Raw genomic sequence first — 21,125 nt, 5'->3', positions numbered from 1 at the left:
TCAGTTTATTTTCCCCAATTAAAGGGGGTGAGCTGTCAAGAAAATTAGAGAGATAAACCTAGGTGGGCCTGCAACTCTCAGAATGGATGATGGGATGTGTAGTTCCACAAAGTCTGTGGCTCTCTGTCTCTCTATTTGCTGTATTGCTGTAATGATTCCTCTTGTGCTAAGTAATGAAAAGACAGGATAAGTTACCACCTATGAGATGTTTGCCCTGGTCCCACCACTGTCTTAAAACAGTTCTGGTGCTAACTTAGCCTTGTCCGATTCTACAATCATTAGATTTTAGTTAGTCTGGAGCTTTTGAGATTTACAGGCAGATGTAGTAACTGCTTTGGCTGTCTTATACAGAACTGTACATTACATGTGTGTGTGTGACTATAAGCTGATCATTATAATACCCCTGTAAGATGAGTATTTATTTTACTTGGCAGCATTAAAACTGTTACAAAACACAACACGACACACTTGCATTTGTACATGGATTTTTTAGATTTTATTTTAATTGATGTTTTTGCATTATTTTTATTAAATGTTTCATATTGAAAAATGTAATCATTTGGCCAGTAATTGCAGTAGAATTGACATCAAGTTGAATAAAGCATTTTGAATCGTGTGATGTGTTTTCAATACTGATGTGACTTTCATGGCTTATTGCATACTTTGCATCCTGCAAAAGAAGAGAGGAATATAGGTTAGAGCATATTATAGAATGATGCACAGGAATAATCAGCTATATCCTTTGTTACTTAACATAGGATCACAGACATGCGCAGGGGGTGTGCCGGGTGTACATGGGCACACCCTAATCACCCAGTGTGGCGCAGATTTCCGCTGCTGATATTTCACCAAAGCTCCTAATTTTTTTTTTAAATAATAAAAATATATAACTAAAATTGTAAAAAGCAATACAAAAATAAAATAATAAAAATTAAAAACTACTGTCCACTGCCCTACTGACACCAACCTCTGCCCTACTGACACGTCCACTTCTCTACTGACACCATCCACTACCTTACTACATTTTAAAATGTTTACATTTATTTAGAGTGTGTGTGTGTACACATGTGTGTTTGAGTTTTGGGGTGCACACCCTAATGGAATAGGCTGCGTACACCGATGAGTAAGATGAAATAAAATTGGAAAGATATAAAAAGAATACATTCACTCAAAATGTGTTTTTCAGTTTTGCATAAATTCCAGTTAATATACAGTGATCTCTTTCTGGGAGCTAGATATATAGTATGCACACAAGTTCTACCAATTTATCACATGCTTCAAAAGGGGTCTCACCCATCCTCTTGCTTTTTTCTATTTTTTTGGGGATAATGCAACTGCTGTAGCAGGAGTAGTAAAACTGAGTCTAGCAGTCAAAACCTTCATGAAATACAATCCATTGGATAATTACCCAACCTGGGACCATCCTTTGCTAAAAATATCAGTATTGTGAGGACTGACCTCTAATTTTTATGTATGTGGCCCCTGGCCTGCTGCTGCCCCAGGCCACAGAATTGCTCTGTTTGGCAACTTGAACCAGGGTACTACTGACACTGTTACCATTGCTGCCTTGCACCTTCTTTTCCCCCTCCCCAACCTGCCAAAGAACTTTAGGAGTGGCTGTGTGAGAGGAGACAAAAGGAAAGAGAGAGAGAACACTGACTACAGAACTTCTGATGGCTGCCCTGCTTACTTGTTAGGTAAAAATCCAAAAAACTTTACTACCACTTTAATGTGCAAATCCATAGTTATTATTATATTATTATCATACAGCGCTTTACAACATGAGGGCAGACAGTACAGCTACAGTACAATTCAATAGAGGAGGAATCAGTGGACCCTGTTTACTGGAGCTTACAATGTCAGAGGGAGGGTCAAGAGATACAAAAGGTAATAACTGTGCGGGATGAGCTGATGGAGAAAATAAAAGTACAGTTAGGTGGGGGCAGGATAGGCTTCTCTGAAGAGAAGGGTTTTTAGGAATTGTCTGAAGTAGATAGAATAGGATAAAGTTTGACAGATTAGGGTAGGGAGTTCCATGAGGTGGGAATGGCTCAGGAAAAGTCCTGGAGGCGAGCATGGGAGGAGGTAACAAGTAAGCTAGAGAGCAGAAATTCTTGAGAGGAACAAAGAGAACAATTTGGTTGGCATTTTGAGATTAGGTTAGTGATGTAGCTGGGGGCCAAGCTGTGGATGGCATTGTAAGTTGTTGTTAGTATTTTGAATATATATAGAGAGAGAGGAGTAGCATACACTGAACAGTTGGCAAGATGGATGAATCTAGCATCAGTAGTCATGGTGGACTTTAGACGGGATAGCCTATGTAAAGGTAATATTACTCACATTAAATCAATGTAACATATTCTTCAGTATACTGAAGAGCAGTGATACTTGCATGGTTCATTTCTCCGAGAGCTCACAATCTCATAATGAAAGCAGAGCTGCTGTATGAAGGTCTTCCCTCCTCTGCAAAACTACCCAGGCTCAGTACTTTGCCCTACGTGTTACGTCAGCAACTTCATCAGCCTTCTTCTGGAAGGAATCAATACTGATCACCGAGGAAGATTGATTTAATGGATTTTCTTTATTGTCTTTTGTCAGAAAGCCATATATTTTATGGAGTTGCATGTTAAGATTTATTAGTACATTTGTTTCTATCTCAAATTACTTGCCACATGTTAATTATTTTGGCACATGCTGATCATTTTGGCACATGTTGGTGATTTACAGCTAGGTATATTTATTTTTATGTGAGTATATAAGTTTTTCTGGACTTTGGGTTCTGCAGCTAACAGATTCTAGCAGTTATTAATAATGGTGAGAGTGAGATTTATTAGTTATGATTAACATTGCAATTTTGTCTATGCTGTACATAGAACCATTTCAGTTTCTTTTATTTTCTTTTTTTTTTTTTTAGCTTTTGGACTGGGAAAATCAGCTTTCAGTTTTCACTGTGTTCGTGGCTACCTATTGTCACCATGCTATATATGATTTGTTTCATTATTCAGTATATAAACTTACATTCCTTTTCCCGTGTTACCACCAGTGACGTCTGTTGTGGTGGCGGTGGCCGTAGTTGTTGTAGCCGTAGCCATTGCCTCTATAATAGTTTCCCCAAGGACCATAAACATATCTAGGATATGAACTGCCAATAACAGGAATCCCTGGCTGCACGTAGATGTTGGGCCTGTAATTCCAACCACCATTGTAAAAACCAGGGTTATTTCCACCAGTCCCTATCCCAATGACAGCTCCTGTAAAAGAAAGGAAAAAAATCAGAATCACAGTTACTGAAATGTTCCTTTATAAAATATTTTATATGTAACCTATCTTATGTAATGAACTCCAGAGAGAAATATAAGACACAAATGAAGGCAGCTCTGTAACTATTAATATATCATTAAGTGCATTTTTTTTAAAATGCAATCAGTTTAAATATCGGAGAAGAGAGCAATTAAAATATCAAATTTTGACTTCTTTATCACATTACAAGGCATGGTCTGCCTCCTACAGATAAAATGTTTGATATTCTTTAGATTTAAGGCATTCAGTCTCCTAGGCCAGTCAGGATTGGACAGAGCCAATTACTCCATGCAGCAATGTATGCTGAGAAAATGTTGTCATGGTGACCAGAGAGAATTTACACCTTACCACTCCCATGGCCCTTCTCATTACAGACAATAAGGCCAATGGCACACAGGCCTTCTAACCACAGGGTGTCCCTCCGAGCATGTTAGAATGCCCCAGAAGCACAGGTGCAGCCTTCAACCCCACTTCAGACAGCCTAAGTCTTTGACAAGCTGCAATTAGAAGGGGTCGAGCGCTATACCAAGTGGATGCAAACGCTATTGCCTTTGTGTCTGTGGCAGTAGAGGCAAGTGATGTGCTAAGTATCGTAAATGAAATTTATGATTAACCCCCCTAGCGGTAATCCCGAGTCTGGCTCGGGTTGGGATTTTAATTACAGGAGCGGTAACCCCGAGCCAGACTCGGGATCGCATCGCTGGATGCAGGGGAGGACACAGGGAGAGTTACTCACCTTGTCCCCTGGATCCAGCGATGTCCCCCGCGCTGTGTGATCGAGCTGTCCTCCGCTCGATTCACAGTGCCGAATGCCGCCGAGCTCCGTTCCCTGCGACGTTACGGCGCACGGGAGCGGAGAACGGCGGCAAATTCAAAAAAGTAAAAGTACACAAAACACACACAGCACTGTAATCTTACAGATTACAGTGCTGTATTAAAAAATACACACCCCCTTTGTCCCTAGTGGTCTGTGCAGTGCCCTGCATGCACTTTTATATTATAAATACAGTTTTTTTCTGCCTGAAATTTGGAGATTGTCCATAGCAACCAGAAAGTGGCCCTTTTTCAGTGTTTTAGGATTTGATTACATTATTGAATATTTTTTATTATTCTATATTATATTATAAACTTTATCATACCCGGGATGTCTGCTAGACTCTGGTTTGAACAGATTTAAGAGCGTTATTCCTAAGAATTACAGGACTGCAAAATAAAACGCCAGATTTCCATGCAAAATAATTGTACCGCTTTCAGCACCTTATTCCAGACTGAATCATACCGCCAGGGAGGTTAAGTTGATTAATAGATGAAATATGTGGCAAGCATTGAGATGATATGCCTAACATTACACTACCACTGACCACATATAAAGATCATATTCACTTGAGTCATACATTTCTATTAACATTGGTCCTTTCCCATACTCTCATATAAAAAAAGATGTTTGATAGCCTGTCACTACTGAAGCAAAAGAAAGACAAATCCATATTATGACTGCTAATCAAAACTGTATTAGACCCCTTTCACACTGGGGAGCTTTGCAGGCACTACAGCGCTACAAATAGCGCCTGCAAATCTCCCTGAAACAGCCGCTGCTGTCTCTCCAATGTGAAAGCCCCGAGGGCTTTCACACTGGAGTTGTGCGCTGGCAGGATGCTCAAACAAGTCCTGCTAGCAGCATCTTTGTCCATTGAAATCAATGGGGCAGCACAGCTATACCGCCGGCATAGCGCTTCTGTAGCAGCGTTTTGCGGTGGTTTTTAACCCTTTTTTGGCCGCTAGCGGGTGCCGCTTTACCTCCGACGCCTCCCCTGCCCCAGTGTGAAAGGAGCCTTAGCCCTTGTACACACGGTCAGAGATTCCGACGGAATGTGTCCGATCGGAGCATTTTGTCGGATATTCTGACTGTGTGTGGTCTGCATCGGACTGTTTCCGTTGGAATATCCGTCGGACCAAATTTTTCAACTTGCCGGAAATATTTTCCGACAAAATGCTCCGATCGGACATACTCCGATCATGTGTAGAGAATTCCGATCAGACAAAGTGCCACGCATGCTCAGATCAACTTCCTACATCAAAGCTATTGGCTACTAGCCTGAACATAGTCCCATCGTAACGAAATTACGTCATCATGTTCTGAAAGATCGGATTTTCCGACAACTTTGTCTGACTGTGTGTATGCAACAGTTTCGGACAAGATCCATCGGACAAAATCCGACGGATTTGGCTGTCGGAATCTCCGACCGTGTGTACAAGGACTTAGAGTTTATTTTTAGCAATTTAGTGAGATTAAAAAAAATAAATGTAACCCCCTTTTCCCAAAGCTAAGTATGTTATTCCAATAATAATACTCAAAAATACATTTGATCCAACCAGAAATTCCAAATGCATTTGGTTACTAAAATTACAATACCAAAGTCCTTGAATATAAAAAAAATTCTACTTAGCCCAAAAAAAACCAACATACTAATTAATTCAAGTATTAAAAAAAATGAAATGGCAAAGGTATAAATTTTGAAAGTTATTGTAGCAAGTTACTAACCAAAATTGAACGACATGATGGTGGATCTGAAAAATAAACAGAGACACGCAGTTAAAACTTTATACTTATGAAGCAAAAAATTAAATAAAAAATGGTTAAACCTTTATCTCTTATTAGGCCTGCCAGCACATCTCAAATACAAGCCCTTTTAGGTGAGTTGTAGTTAGCCTGCTTCAAGACAGATAGGTCACTTTCAATTTATATGCACTCTTGGGCTTGTTTTTTTTCCACCTGAATAACTATGCAACTATTATAAAAATATTGACACTGAGACACTAAAGTGCATGTAAATCTCTCTAACAGGGCTCTAGAGAGGAGTAAAAACTATACAGGGGTTCTAATGCTTTACCGTTCTATCCAATACAAAAACATTTGGCTAGGTATCCATCTGAAAATGGTATATCAATATAATATCAAATATGACTTACGTACCAGAAACTTGCTCCTTGATGTAGAATAAACTCAATTATTACCAACAGAAAATCAGCTGCTTTTATATCAATATTAAGACAGGGAGGAGACAGCAAGCTACAATAGGTGTGACTATTTTTGTCATTGTCATTCCATATTACATTCCATAATCTATAGTTATTTGCTACCAGCCCAATTCCATTTCCAATTTAAATGACACTGCATTTCTGAAGCCTGAGATACCATTTAATTAGCACAATTATTACAACAGGGAAACACGTGACATTTTTAAAATAATGCAAGTAACAATCACTTGGGGAAAAATCCTAAAGCATAAAAATTCACTTTACCGGAGCCATCAGTAAACTCGGAAACTATCTGGTGTGGCCGATGGCTAGGCAGGAAGACAAGTAAGGGCAAGATGGCCCAGACTAGGCTCGGTGCCCTTGGAGGACCAGAGCGACCTCCAACGTCACATCCAGTTCTTGGGCAGATAGACGGGATTTTTATTTTTTTGAGTAAACCCTTAAGGACCAGGCCTCTTTTTCAGATTTGGTGTTTACATGTTTAAAACTGTTTTTTTTTTGCTAGAAAATTACTTAGAACCTCCAAACATTATATTTTGTTTTTTTCTAACACCCTAGAGAAAAAAATGGCGGTCATTGTAATACTTTTTTCACACCGTATTTGCGCAGCGGTCTTACAAGCGCACGTTTTTGGAAAAAATTCACCTTTTTGAAACATGTAAACACACACAGTGTCCCCTAAATAGTGTCCCCAAAACACTGTCCCCACACAGGAAAAACACCTGTCCCCACATATGTAACACTAAAATCATATGTACCAATGATTATCTGCACACATATGTACATGATCATCTGCTTACATATATCCGTGATCACACAAACCAATTATTAAACACTTCACTGGACTTTTTTTTTTACCAAAGACATGTAGCAGAATACATTTTGGCTTAAATTTATAACAAAATTCGATTTTATTGGATTTTTTTAAAAACAGAAAGTAGAAAATATTATTTTTTTCAAAATTTCCGCACATTTTTTCGCTTATATCGCAAAAAATAAAAAATAGACTTGTGAATAAATACCACCCAAAGAAAGCTCAATTTGTGTGAACAAAATGAAAAAAATTTCATTTGGGTACAGAAAATTGGCCTGGGGAGGAAAGAGGCGAAAGTGCCCAGTATTGAAGTGGTTAAAGATGGTACTCTGTATATACTGTACTTACTTACAAAGTGTTTTGAATTTTATCAATTGATGGCTCTGACTGAATAAAGGTGTAAAGATAGATAGATAGCTAGATAGCTAGATAGATAGATAGATAGATAGATAGATAGATAGATACGAGATAGATTTGCTCACCCCTCTATTTTATACATGAAATAGATAACCTTCATCTATCTGGCAACGTGCAAGACTATTGACAATGCCAAATCCCAGAGACAGCCAATCCTGAACTTTCAGTAGTAAAACAGACAATTTCAGAATAGTTCACAAAAAATGACCTTCTATCTTGAATGATACTTATCCTGAATTTTTTACAAACATGGTCTCCATGAATGAATGAATGAAATATTTGTATAGCGCACAATGCGAACTGAATCGCCTCCATGGTCTCCACTATAGGATTTTATTATCATCATTAATCTGGATCGATCATTGCTTTCTCTGTAATATATCATAGAACCTGAATACCAGTGATGTCTGGCCAGTTATCCCCTCCCTCCCTTCCCTTCTCCCTTCCTCTTCTCCCTTCCCCTTCTCTTTAGTATTCTTTTTTACTTTTTATACTACTCTTCCACTTTTTAACGGATTCGATAGATCTGTTGAACTTAAAGAGGTTTTAAAGTCAGAAGTTTTTTTTTAATCTCAATGCAGATAAAAAAGCCTTTTGTGTGCAACAGCCCCCCCTAATACTTACCTGAGCCCCCTCTCTGTCCAGCGATGTCCACAGGTGTCTCAGCTGTCTGAGGCTCCTGATTGGCTGAGACACAACAGCAGTGCCATTGGCTCCCGCTGTTGTCAATCAAAGTCAGTTAGCCAATCAGGAGAGATAGGAGCGGGACTGGGCCATGGCTCAATGTCTAAATAGACACAGGGAGCTGTGACGTGGGCTCGGGTGCCCCCATAGCAAGCTGCTTGCTGTGGGGGAACTCGACAGGAGGGAGGGTCCGGGAGCACAGATGAGGGACCAAAGAAGAGGAGAATCGAGGCTGCTCTGTGCAAATCCACTTCAACAGAGCAGTTAAGTATAACAAGTTTGTTATTTTAATAGAAAAAAAAACAAGAATTCACAATCACTTTAAGAAGGTTTTTTTAGCTGTAAAAACACTCTAACTCTGATAAAAGCTTAAAAATGCTAAAAAACGAGGCTATTCAGCGCTTATCACAGTTTTTGAGCCATAAGCTTTTGTGGGAGTATAGTTTTTCTAAAAAGAAGCTGACAAATGCTACAGCTAAAAACCGTACAAAAACACTGAAAACCGCTACTGCAAAAACACTACAAAACTCATTCTACACCTACAGCTTTCTATAGATAACACTACTGATGTTTTATAACGTCCAGTGTGCATGAAACCTTATACTTGCAGCTATATCCTAAGTCATGACTGAGGCACAAAGGCCTAAGAAAGACTGACTATTACCATAAGATCAAGCCCCCTCCCAGTACAAGAAAACCACACAACCATTACGTTGGAAAAGGACAAGGCCACAGCTTTATTTCATTTCTGGATAGACAGACTAACTCCAACTTCCAATCAAGGGCATAGCCCATTACACCAAGTTTAAATGCTGGCAAGGTCAAAATAATGCTGCTAAAGCTGTGACAGACCATCGAATGGGTGGAAGGGTGGGTAGCTCTTCTAGCCACATGTTTTCCAAAATACCCAGAATTCCCTGGGGCAGAACTTGTAATGAACTCCAGCCCCATCAGCCTGATCCAATCCCCTGTGACCACTTTACTTACTACATTTCCCCCACACACAGCTCCTGGCCATGCCCCCATTAGTCAAGGTTCTCTTTCCCTAAAGGGTTTAAGTGGCCTTCACCATTACAAAGATATTTTTTCATTTTTTAATTTGATTAATATGGATGAGCGAGTTTGGGGTGGAGGAACTTGACTGGTCTGCACAGAGTCCTGTGCAGACCAGTCCTACAGTGGCTATAATTTGATAATTACTTATTGGGCTGGACTAAATGGACTGAATGAAAAGAAGCATTAGAGTCAGAGAGTTTACTTCATCTTTAAATTGTTACTAAACCCACAGCAGTAAAATCAGTCTGTATATGCAGTAAAGCATATACTTAAGATGTATATCATAATCACTCAGAGCTTCCTCCTACACCCCATGTAACCATGTGACATCACATGCAGTGTAAACCTGGCCATCGGACAGCATTACTGCAGTCATATCAGCTGAAGCTGATAAGACTCACACAGGCACTAGATAATCGGCACAAGTAAATACTATGAAATAAAACAAGTCAACTATGAACAGGGAAGCAGGGCTGCCAAAGAAACATTGGATTGAGAAGGAGGCTTGGTTAACAGTACAGGAAGTGCTCAATGTAAGGGCAGAAATACACTCCACTGTGGACTCAGTAAACAATACTTAAGATGACGCTGCCTAACCCCTGGAAACAAGTTTTTTTAAATTTTCTTTAAACAGTAAGTAATATGCGATTTGGGTTGGATTAGTTGGCTATAGTTTGATAATTACTTATTGGGCTGGACTAAATGGACTAAATGAAAAGAAGCATCAGAGGAGGAGAGTTTACTTTCTCTTTAAAGTGTTACTAAACCCACAACAGTAAAATCAGTCTCTATATGCAGTAAAGCATGTAAAGCATGCTTGTTATACTCACAGTGGAACCTAATGGCGCGTACACATAATCAGAATTTTGGTTGGCAAAAGCTCTGATGGTTTTCCCAACAGAATTCCGATGGGATTTTGCTCAAGCTGTCTTGCATACACACAGTCACACCAAATTCCGACTGTCAAGAATGCAGTGATGTACAACACATATGATGGGACTAGAAAAAGGAAGTTCAATAGCCAGTAGCCAATAGCCTCCATCTCATAGTTGAATCTGAGCATGCATGAGTTTTTGCTCGTCGGAATTGCATACACACGATCGGAAATTTCCAATAGAAACTTTTTCCATCTGAAAAATTGAGAACCTGCTCTCAATCTTTTGCTGGCGGAAAATTGGCCAGCAAAATTCTGATGGAGCATACACATGGTCGCATTTTCCAAAGAAAAGCTCTCATCGGTCTCTTGCTGGCCAAAATTCCGACCGTGTAGCACATTTCTGAAAAACAAGTTTCAAAATCCAAAAATGGCCTAGAATAAGTGTATTAAAATCCAAACGTCTTATAGTTTTATTTTTAGATTTGAATGGAGTATGGAATGGTTTAAAACCCCAAGTTTAATTTTTGCTGTCTGTGTCCTATTCAGGGGATTGCCTTCACTATTCACCATTGCCAAACTAAAACAGGATGTTAGAGGAAAGTGAGGGGAATTACTTTCTTAAACATTTTACTGCAAAAATGTCCCTGTTTGAAAGAGGACCACTGCATGATTCCAAAAGAAAGAGTACCACATAGAACCATGAATCCCAACATTTTTGGGGAGATTTTATCCTTCATAAGATATCAACATAAGTTGAAGATGTACCGTATTTATCGGCGTATAACACGCACTTTTTTCCCCTTAAAATAGGGGGAAAATCATGGGTGCGTGTTATACGCTGATCCCCCCGCCGATCTGCGCTCTGTGGAGCGCCGCCGACATTTACCGAGCTGAGCCGAGTGTACTGTGTACTCGGCTCCGCTCTCAGTCATGCCCAGTCCCGCCTCCTAGCCTTTACGTCCCGCCTTTGGCCCGGTGTTGTGTCCATCACAGGAGCCAGGACAAGGGACGGGGGCGTTACTGCGAGCAGAGCCGAGTAGCCGAGTACCCTCAGCTCGGCTCGGTCTATGTCGGCGGGCGGGAGGAGCCGAAGATCTCGACGGTGGCAGCGGGGGGAGCCGAAGATCTCGGCGGCGGCGGCGGGAGGAGCCGAAGATCTCGACGGCGGCGGCGGGAGGAGCCGAAGATCGCGGAGGGAGAAGCCGAAGATGGCGGCGGCGGCGGTAAATTTAAAACGAACCATACTGCGATTTTGTGGAAGGCTGCAGGGGGACAGTGTAGGGCTGCAGGGGGACAGTGTAGGGCTGCAGGAGAACAGTGTAGGGCTGCAGGAGAACAGTGTAGGGCTGCAGGGGGACAGTGGAAGGCTACATTGATGGGCATTTAAAATGTAAGTTTTTTTCCTTAAACTTCCCTCCTAAACTTGGGGTGCGTGTTATACACCGGCGCGTGTTATACACCGGCGCTTGTTATACGCCGATAAATACGTTAATTGACTGTAAAGCCCTCCTTGGTAATATAATAATAACCATGCATGGTGCAAAACTGAAAAAGTATGCACGCCCCTTAAAATTTTACACATTTTGTCATGTTACAACCAAAAGCGTAAATCTATGTTATTGGGCTTGTATGTGATAGACCAAAACAAAGTGGCACATAGTTATGAAGTGGAAGGAAAATGATAAATGGTTTTCAATTTGTTTTACAAATAAATATCTGAAAAGTGTGGCGTGCATTTGTACTCAGCTCCCTTTACTCTGATACCCCTAACTAAAATCTAGTGGAACCAATTGCCTTCAGAAGTCATCTAATTATTAGAGTCCATCTGTGTGTAATTTAATCTCAGTATAAATACAGCTGTTCTGTGAAGCCCTCAGAGGTCTGTTAGAGAACCTTAGTGAACAAACAGGATCATGAAGGCCAAGGAATACACCAGACAGGTCAGGGATAAAGTTGTGGAAAATTTTAAAGCAGGATTATGTTAAAAAAAAATATCCCAAGGTTTGAACATCTCACGGAGCACTGTTCAATCCATCATCAGAAAATGGAAAGAGTATGGCACAACTGCAAACCTACCAAGACATGACTATCCAACTAAACTTACAGGCCGGGCAAGGAGAGCATTAATCAGAGAAGCAGCCAAGAGGCCCTTCGTAACTCTGGAGGAGCTGCAGAGATCCACAGCCCAAGTGGAAGACTCTATTAGTCGTGCAATCCACAAATCTGGCCTTTATGGGAGAGTGACAAGAAGAAAGCCATTGTTGAAATAAAGCCCTAAAAAATCCAGTCTGCGATAGACATGTGCGCCATCAATAAATTTATTTTGTTTTGTTCCGCTTCGTATTAAAATTAATTCGTAATTAGTGTCCGAAATTCAATTCGGATTCATACAAAATACCAATTTTCGTTAGAAAATAATAAAAAATTTGCGCTTAGTAAAATAAAATAAGATAAAATAAATCAGCAGCTGAACACTATAACCAGGATACTGGGCACAACGAAAACAGAAAGAAATAAAAGTGCAGCGCTTAGCCTCTAAATATGAATGTGACTTAATAGAAAAATATATAAATGTTGTGAAAAACCTAAATAATGTGAAAGTCATTAATGAAAAATACTTTCAAAGCTCAAATGTCCAATGAAGTCAAAAGACGTTTATCTATAACTCAAGTGTCCAATAGAGTGAAAAACAAACTATAAAACCAAATAATCATAAAAAATGATGCAGCACAGTATAAATAATGTCCCATGTGAATATGAAACAAAAAGTGATTAATCTTGTTTGTTCAAACAACGATAATAATGCTTGACCACGTGGACCCTTCACCTCTGTAAATCAATAATGAATGGAGGCTTACCAGATCACCGGTGACCCCCTGTTAAGGGAGGTCAGTCTGCGCAGATACGATCACATAGACGTTTCGATACAGGAAGCCGAAAAACGACCCAATCCTTCGGATATCACGTAATCTCCAAATCCGCTCAGATCCTCTCATAGGCCTCAAAGCGTCATATCACTTCCTTTTATCAAGGTACGCTGGTGGTTGGAGGGGATTTTAACCACTTGACCACTGGGCACTTAAACACCCTTAATAACCAGACCAATTTTCAGCTTTCGGTGCTCTCACATTTTGAATGACAATTACTCAGTCATGCAACACTGTACCCTTATGAAATTTTTGTCCTTTTTTTCACACAAATGGAGCTTTCTTTTGGTGGTATTTAATCACCGCTGGGTTTTTTATTTTTTGTGCTATAAAAGAAAAAATACAGAAAATTCTGTAAAAAAATGAATTTTTCTTCGTTTCTGTTATAAAATTTAGCAGATTAGTAATTTTTTCTTCATACATTTTGGCCAAAATTTATACCACTACATATCTTTGGTAAATATAAGTACAAATTGGTGGATATTATTTGGTCTTTGTGAAAGTTATAGAGTCCACAAGCTATGGTGCCAATATCTGAAAATTGATCACACCTGAAGGACTGACGGCCTATTTCAATTCTTGAGACCCTAACATGCCAGAAAAGTACAAATACCCCCCAAATGACCCCTTTTTGGAAAGAAGACATTTCAAGGTATTTAGTAAGAGGCATGATGAGTTTTTTGAAGTTGTCATTTTTTCCCACAATTCTTTGCAAAATCGAAAAAATTCTTTGCTCTCGAGTGCGCGCCCCAGGGGGCGCGCGAGAGCGGAATTCTGGGAGGACGTCATATGACGGCCTCCCAGAGTTAAGAAACCGCCCTGTAGCCGTCATTCCGCTATAGGGCGGTTATTAAGTGGTTAAATACAGACACAGGAAGAAGGGGATTTGTCTGCCACAGACTAATTGACTATGCCATGTGTTTTTAAAACAAGGTATCAATAACACAGAAATTCCTTTATGAAAATATAATCAGTTATATCAATCAAAAATAATTTGACATCTTCTTGAAATCGAGAACTCAGTTCAAATGTCACCATCTGTAGGTTATTAACTCAAAAAACTTCACATACACAGTTTTTTATAGGGGAACTCCTCAGGCCGCGTACACACGCGCGGACTGTTCGCCCAACTCTGTCCGTCAAACAGTTTCGGCAAACAGTCCGCTCAAAATTAGCATGGACGGACATGGCCACACACGACGAATGAACAGTTTGCTGAAACCGTGCGCGATGACGTGAACGGCACGTACGACGGGACGAAAAATACGACGTCCTATACACTGCATTATAACTTTCGGCGTGTAAATCCTTTCTGAGCATGCGCGGAACTTAGTTTGACGAACAAGCCTACACACGAGCGGACTGTTCGCTGAAACAAGGTTTCAGCGGACAGTTTTTCGGAAATTCCGTAAAACCTTGTTCGTCAAACTGTCCGCTGAAACTGTCCGCTGAAAGCCCACACACGAGCGGACTGTCCGCCCAAACACTGTTCAGCGGACAAAGTTGGGCGAACAGTCCGCGCGTGTGTACGCGGCCTCAGTTATATATTTTTTAAAACCAAATTAAATTTTAGATATAAAGAATATAACACAAATTAGTACGGATATGCAATGGGATTTGCTGCGACTTCGGTCTTCCTTCCCTGACATGATCATTGTGTTGTCGGACATTGTGGCCCACACATCATGGCAAGGGGCAAGGTGGGTAGAGAAGTTAAACAAGGCCCGGATAAAGGCGAATAAGGAGGTGGGCGGGTTTATTACTAGGAATGGTGGTGTAATTATTAGACATTCAGAGTCGGAGACTGACACTTGGCTGTAACTTAGAGGGGATGGTGTGCATCTCAATACGGTGGATATCAACCTCTGGTCCTTGGGCTTACAGTACAGTATCCAGAAGGCTGTTCTGGTGTGGTGGCGGGTACAAGCCTATGGTGTCCTTGACGAGGGTATAAAACATGATGTATATTGATGAAACGGTGGAACGCATCTCGGGTGTGGCATCCTCTGGTCTGGTTGGCCTTGTTCGGTCTAGACTGACTGGGTAGTTAAGGTGGTAGGGGTAATGCTGGGCGGGGGAGTGATATGAGTATGATATTTTTCTGTATGCGGGTTGGACGGTACTGTTATGGATGTCTTAGACATGTAATATTTGTTATAGTTGGAAATATGGAATGTGATTTAGTATTGGTCGGAAGGCTGCACAGGGGATTAAGGGGGGGGGGGGGGGTTGGTATATGTGTGTTGTACTGTGTGTGTTGATAAAACTGTTAATAAATAAAAATTTACAAAAAAAAAAAAAAAGGTGGTAGGGGTCTGTGGTCAGTTAGGGTAGTTCTCAAGGCAGTGTTTGGCGGTATCACAGATTCCAAAGTTGTGGGAGATGGTGTTGTCAAGGATCTGCATCATCATGTGTAGAGTCCTCCGGTTCTGAACCAAACTATTATTGGAGAAATTAATTCAGCTACTAGGATACTCTCCAGCTCTTCATTCTTATTATGCAATCTAAATTACAAAACAATTTTCATACAGTATAAGTGTGTTCTTTGCAACTTATATAAATATATAAGTTGTAGTGTATATCTTTTGGCTGATGTATTATACCTACTATGATGGCTGGTATGGTGAAAGGAAACCAGAACAGCAAATGAACACCAATTGCGTGGAAGTGGAGAAAAATATTAGAAGGTGTTTGTTTAGTGTGTACTGGGAGATAGTGAGTCAGTGTGAGTCCATCAGATTGTAAAAATGACATGTAGAAATAAGAAGGAGATGGGGGCTGAAGAACATGCCACCAATGGTTGCTCCTCACAGAATAGTACAGACCAAAAGCATCAAACTAAATTTCAAACTAAATCTCAGCATAAACAACAAGATATAACAGCCCACACCAGGGGCGGAATGACAACTCATGGGGCCCCCGGGCAATAGAAGATCATGGGGCCCCCTTGGTCTCCACACTCAAGCCAAACCTGCACAGGGAGACACTGGAGAGAGAACATACACACAGGGGGACACTAGAGGGAGAACGCACACACACACGGGGACACCAGAGGGAGAACGCACACACACACAGGGGGGACACTGGAGGGAGAACGCACACACACACACACACACAGGGGGACACTGGAGGGAGAACGCACACACACACACAGGGGGGGACACTGGAGGGAGAACGCGCACACACACACACACACACGGGGGGGGGGGGGACACTGGAGGGAGAACGCGCACACACACACACAGGGGGGACACTGGAGGGAGAACGCGCACACACACACAGGGGGGGACACTGGAGGGTGAACGCGCACACACACGGGGGGGGACACTGGAGGGAGAAAGCACACACACACACAGGGGGGGGGACACTGGAGGGAGAATGCACACACACACACACACACATGTGGACACTGGAGGGAGAACGCACACAAACACACACATGGGGACACTGGAGGGAGAAGGCACACACACAGGGGGACACTGGAGGGAGAAGGCACACACACAGGGGGACACTGCAGGGAGAAGGCACACACACAGAGGGACACTGGAGGGAGAAGGCACACACACAGGGGGACACTGGAGGGAGAAGGCACACACACAGGGGGACACTGGAGGGAGAATGCACACACACAGGGGGACACTGGAGGGAGAATGCACACACACAGGGGGACACTGGAGGGAGAATGCACACACACAGGGGGACACTGGAGGGAGAATGCACACACACATGGGGACACTGGAGGGAGAATGCGCACACAGGAGGACATGCACACAGGAGGACACGCACACAGGGGGACATGCACACAGGGGGACTTGCACACAGGACACACACTTACACAGCACAGGACATGCACACAGGACACTTACACAGCACACAGGGGGACACACACACAGCACAGGAGGACATGCACACGGGAGGACATGCACACGGGAGGACATGAACACGGGAGAACATGCACACAGGGGGACATGCACACAGGGGGACATGCACACAGGACACATACTTACACAGCACAGGACATGCACACAGGACATTTACACAGCACACAGGGGGACATGCACACAGGGGGACATGCACACAGGACATGCACACAGCACACAGGGGGACATGCACACAGGACATGCACACAGCACACAGGGGGACAGGCACATAGGGGGACATGCGCACAGCACAGGGGGACATGCACACAGGACATGCACACAGCACACAGGGGGACATGCACACAGGGGGACATGCACACAGCACACAGGGGGACATGCACACAGCACACAGGGGGACATACACACAGGACATGCACACAGGACATGCACACAGGACATGCACACAGCACACAGGGGGACATGCATACAGGACATGCACACAGGGGGACATGCACACAGGACATGCACACAGCACACAGGGGGACATGCACACAGCACACAGGGGGACATGCACATATGGGGACATGCACACAGCACAGGGGGACATGCACATAGGGGGACATGCACACAGCACAGGGGGACATGCACATAGGGAGACATGCACACAGCACAGGGGGACATGCACACAGGACATGCACACAGCACAGGAGGACACTGTGGGATGGAGGGACCCGGGGCCCATGCATCTGTCTGTACCGCGCCCCCCCCATCATGTGTGGCGGCCCTGGTGTCTCGGCTTCACTCACCGAGTCACTGGATGCTGAGCCTGAGACACTTCTAACAGCGCGCTGCTCCCCGCCGGCCCCTCCACTCTTCTCGTCGGTCCCAAGTCAGGTGATGCCACGATGCATACAGTACAAGCACCTGGCCTGGGATGGATGGGGGAAGGAGGGACCGGCGGGGATCAGCGCACAGTTAGCATTTCAGCCGCTGCAAGTGGCCTCTCATATGGCCGAGTCCGGGCCCCTAATGTCCGCGGGCCCTCGGGCGGCGCCCGAGTGACCGACTGGTCAGTCCGCCCCTGGCCCACACCCCTATTATGGATAAGAACGAAACACAAGCTGTTACTTCCAACTTAACACAAGGTCCACAGTGATCGGGTATGGAAGGACAGGCCATGGGAGCAGGGACAAAAGACACTGGGGATACATCATGGAACCAGACGGATAATATGCCGAGTAATGTAGCCTCTGAGAGTGACTTCAGTTATATCCTCTAATGTATCTAATACCTCAAATAGTCCAAAGACAGAGCATGTAATTACATTAACAGATATACTAAAGACTATTAACACATGTTATTAATCTGTGAATTCTTTATCTTATAAATTAGAGGGAATGAGGGAAGATATAAGTCTGATAAGACAAGACCTGCATACAATCAAAGAAAGAATATCAGGTGCAGAAGAAAGAATAAGTACCCTTGAAGACTCTCTACAAATAGTCATCAAATCTGAGAAAAAAAATGACACAACAACTATCCTTATATGACTCTCGTTTAGAGGATTTAGAGAATAATTTTTTGATGAAACAATATCAGGATAGTAGGTCTCCCTGAACAGGCGGAAAGAAATAAACCAGTCGAATTTATAGAAAAATGGCTTAAAGACACTATGGGCGTAGAACAATTTTCTTCCCTCTCCTCCGTGGAACGGCACATAGAGTCGCTGCAAGATTCCCCCCTTCGGGAGAGCAATCAAGACCAAGAACTTTTATTTTGAAGGTTTTGAACTATAAAGATAGAGATATGATATTGCAAAGAGCCAGACAACTAGCAGACATATGGGTGGATGGCTCAAAGATACGTTTTTTTCCTGACTTTTCTGCAAATGTACAGCACCAAAGAGCGGGATTTACCAAAGTAAAGTGGTGAATGAGGCAACTGGACCTGTCCTATGCTATGTTATTTCCAGCTAAGTTAATAATAAAAACTCGGACTCAATGGCTGGATAACTAAATGCAGCCAAATTAACTCCTGGATACATTTTGTGAATTTTTTTCAATTTTTTTTGAATAAGGAATGGGAGGGAAGTGGGCAAGAAGTAAGGAAAATAGTATTAATATAGTGGGCAGGATGGACTCTATTTTTGGGGGCCTTTTTGATCATATAACCCCTATGATTGTTTTTATGTTTTTGTGCGTTTGTCACTGTCTTCTACATGTCTTGGTTTGTGCTTGTCTGTCTGTCATTGTTTTTCTGTCCTCCATGTTAGTCTGTTCACACCTCTTGCTAAAACATTGGTCTATCAACCTTATCTCATTGACGGCTTCAGATCCCCTCCCTTCTCCCCCACTTTCTGCTCCCTCCCCCCTATCCCCCTATCTTGCGACTCTGTGGCTATCAAACGTTCGATAGATAAACTTGTAAAAAATGGGGATATAGTCTGTAAGGTTCCTGATTCGTTTACATTTTCTTTTTTTCCCATTGTTCTTTCCCTATTTTTCTATTCTATGACCATATGGCTATTGAATTATGGATGTATGGTGATATTATCGTATGACCCCCTCAGAGAGATACAATAATCTCATGGAATGTTAGAGGTCTGGGTACCCCATCCAAACGGCAAGCTATTTTCACTTCATTGGTGAGCTTTCTAGCTTCTATAATTTGTCTTCAGGAAACCCATCTACTCCCTCACACTCTACACTATTGAAAGAAAAAAACAGGTTAACCACTTGCTTACTGGGCACTTAAACCCCCCTCCTGTCCAGACCAATTTTCAGCTTTCAGCGCTGATGCACTTTGAATGACAATTGCGCGGCCATACAACACTGTACCCAAATGAAATTTTTATCATTTTTTTCCCACAAATAGAGCTTTCTTTTGGTGGTATTTAATTACAGCTGGGAGTTTTATTTTTTGCTAAACAAACAAAAAAAGATGCAAAATAAAAATAAATAAAAAATCATGTTTCATAGTTTGTTATAAAATTTTGCAAACAGGTCATTTTTCTCCTCCATTGAAATGTTCTGATGAGGCGGTACTGGTGGGCACTGATAGGCTGCACTGGTGGGCACTGACAGGCTGCACTGGTGGGCACTGATAGGCACAGATAAGGTGGCACCGATAGGCACAGATAAGGCAGTACTGATGGGCACAGATAAGGCGGCACTGATGGGCAAAGATGGGCACAGATAAGATGGCACGGATGGGTGGCACTAAGGGGCACTGATAGGTACCATTGATAGATGGGACTGATGGGCACTGATAGGTGGCACTTCTGGGCACTGATGGGTGGCACTGATGGGCACTGGTAGATGACACTGATGGGCACGAATATGTGGCACTGGGGTGCAGTACTGTTGTTGAGGCAGATTATGGGCACTGATAGGTGGCACTGATATGTGGCACTGTGGGCACTGATGGGTGGCACTGTGGGCACTGATGGGTGGCACTATGGGCACTGATGGGGGGCACTTTTTATTATCTAGGTGGCACTGGCAGGGGGCAGGTGGGCACTGATAAGCTGGCTGTGATTGGGACTGATGTCCCGATCACGGCCGCTGGTGATCGGCTTTTTTTTTCTCCTCGAGCTGTTAGCACGAGGAGGAAAAATAGCCGATTACCGGCTCTGTTGTGTCACATGATCAGCTGTCATTGGCTGACAGCTGATCATGTGGTAAGGGGTTGGGATCGACCCCTTGCTCCGATCCGTGATCAGGCGAGTCTCATAGACTTGCTGATCACAGAGCAGGCCGCTCGTGCACGGAACGACGTCAATAGACATAGTCCCGGCAAAGCAGGTCCGCGCTGTAGCCGTCATTCGGCTATAGCGCGGATCTCTAGTGGTTAAAATACATCCCATTCAACATACACATCATACTCCAGAGGAGTATCCATACTTACAGCTAATACAATTAATTTCCAAGGTAGACAGGTTAAGAAGGATAGTAGGAGCCAATATATCTTTCTGAATTGCCTATTAGCTGGGCAGAAATGTGTGTTGGCAAATATTTCCATTCCACCACCTTATTCTCCAGAAATTCTGAAGGAATTTATTGTGTTTGCATCTGACAAACTAGATAGTCTATGGCTAGTAATAGGGGATTTTAATAATTGCCTGGATTCTTCAATGGACAAATTCCGTTCAT

At 42.6% G+C, this 21,125-nt stretch overlaps 1 long non-coding RNA gene across 1 annotated transcript; it reads right to left on the bottom strand.

The window, feature by feature from the left end:
• Nucleotides 1–473: 473 nt before the first annotated feature.
• LOC143925442 (uncharacterized) lies at nt 474–3,246 on the bottom strand. The gene is made up of 2 exons (XR_013261981.1): nt 3,019–3,246; nt 474–670 (listed from the first exon to the last, which is right to left on the bottom strand). It is a non-coding gene; the product is annotated as an uncharacterized LOC143925442 (long non-coding RNA).
• Between the last annotated feature and the right edge of the window lie 17,879 nt (nt 3,247–21,125).

This window comes from Lithobates pipiens, unplaced genomic scaffold, assembly GCF_037356315.1.
Source record: "Lithobates pipiens isolate NorthernLeopardFrog02 unplaced genomic scaffold, aLitPip1_a1.2 Scaffold_22, whole genome shotgun sequence".
Classification (NCBI taxonomy): Eukaryota; Metazoa; Chordata; class Amphibia; order Anura; family Ranidae; genus Lithobates; species Lithobates pipiens.
This window is presented reverse-complemented; position numbering and strand designations above follow the sequence as displayed.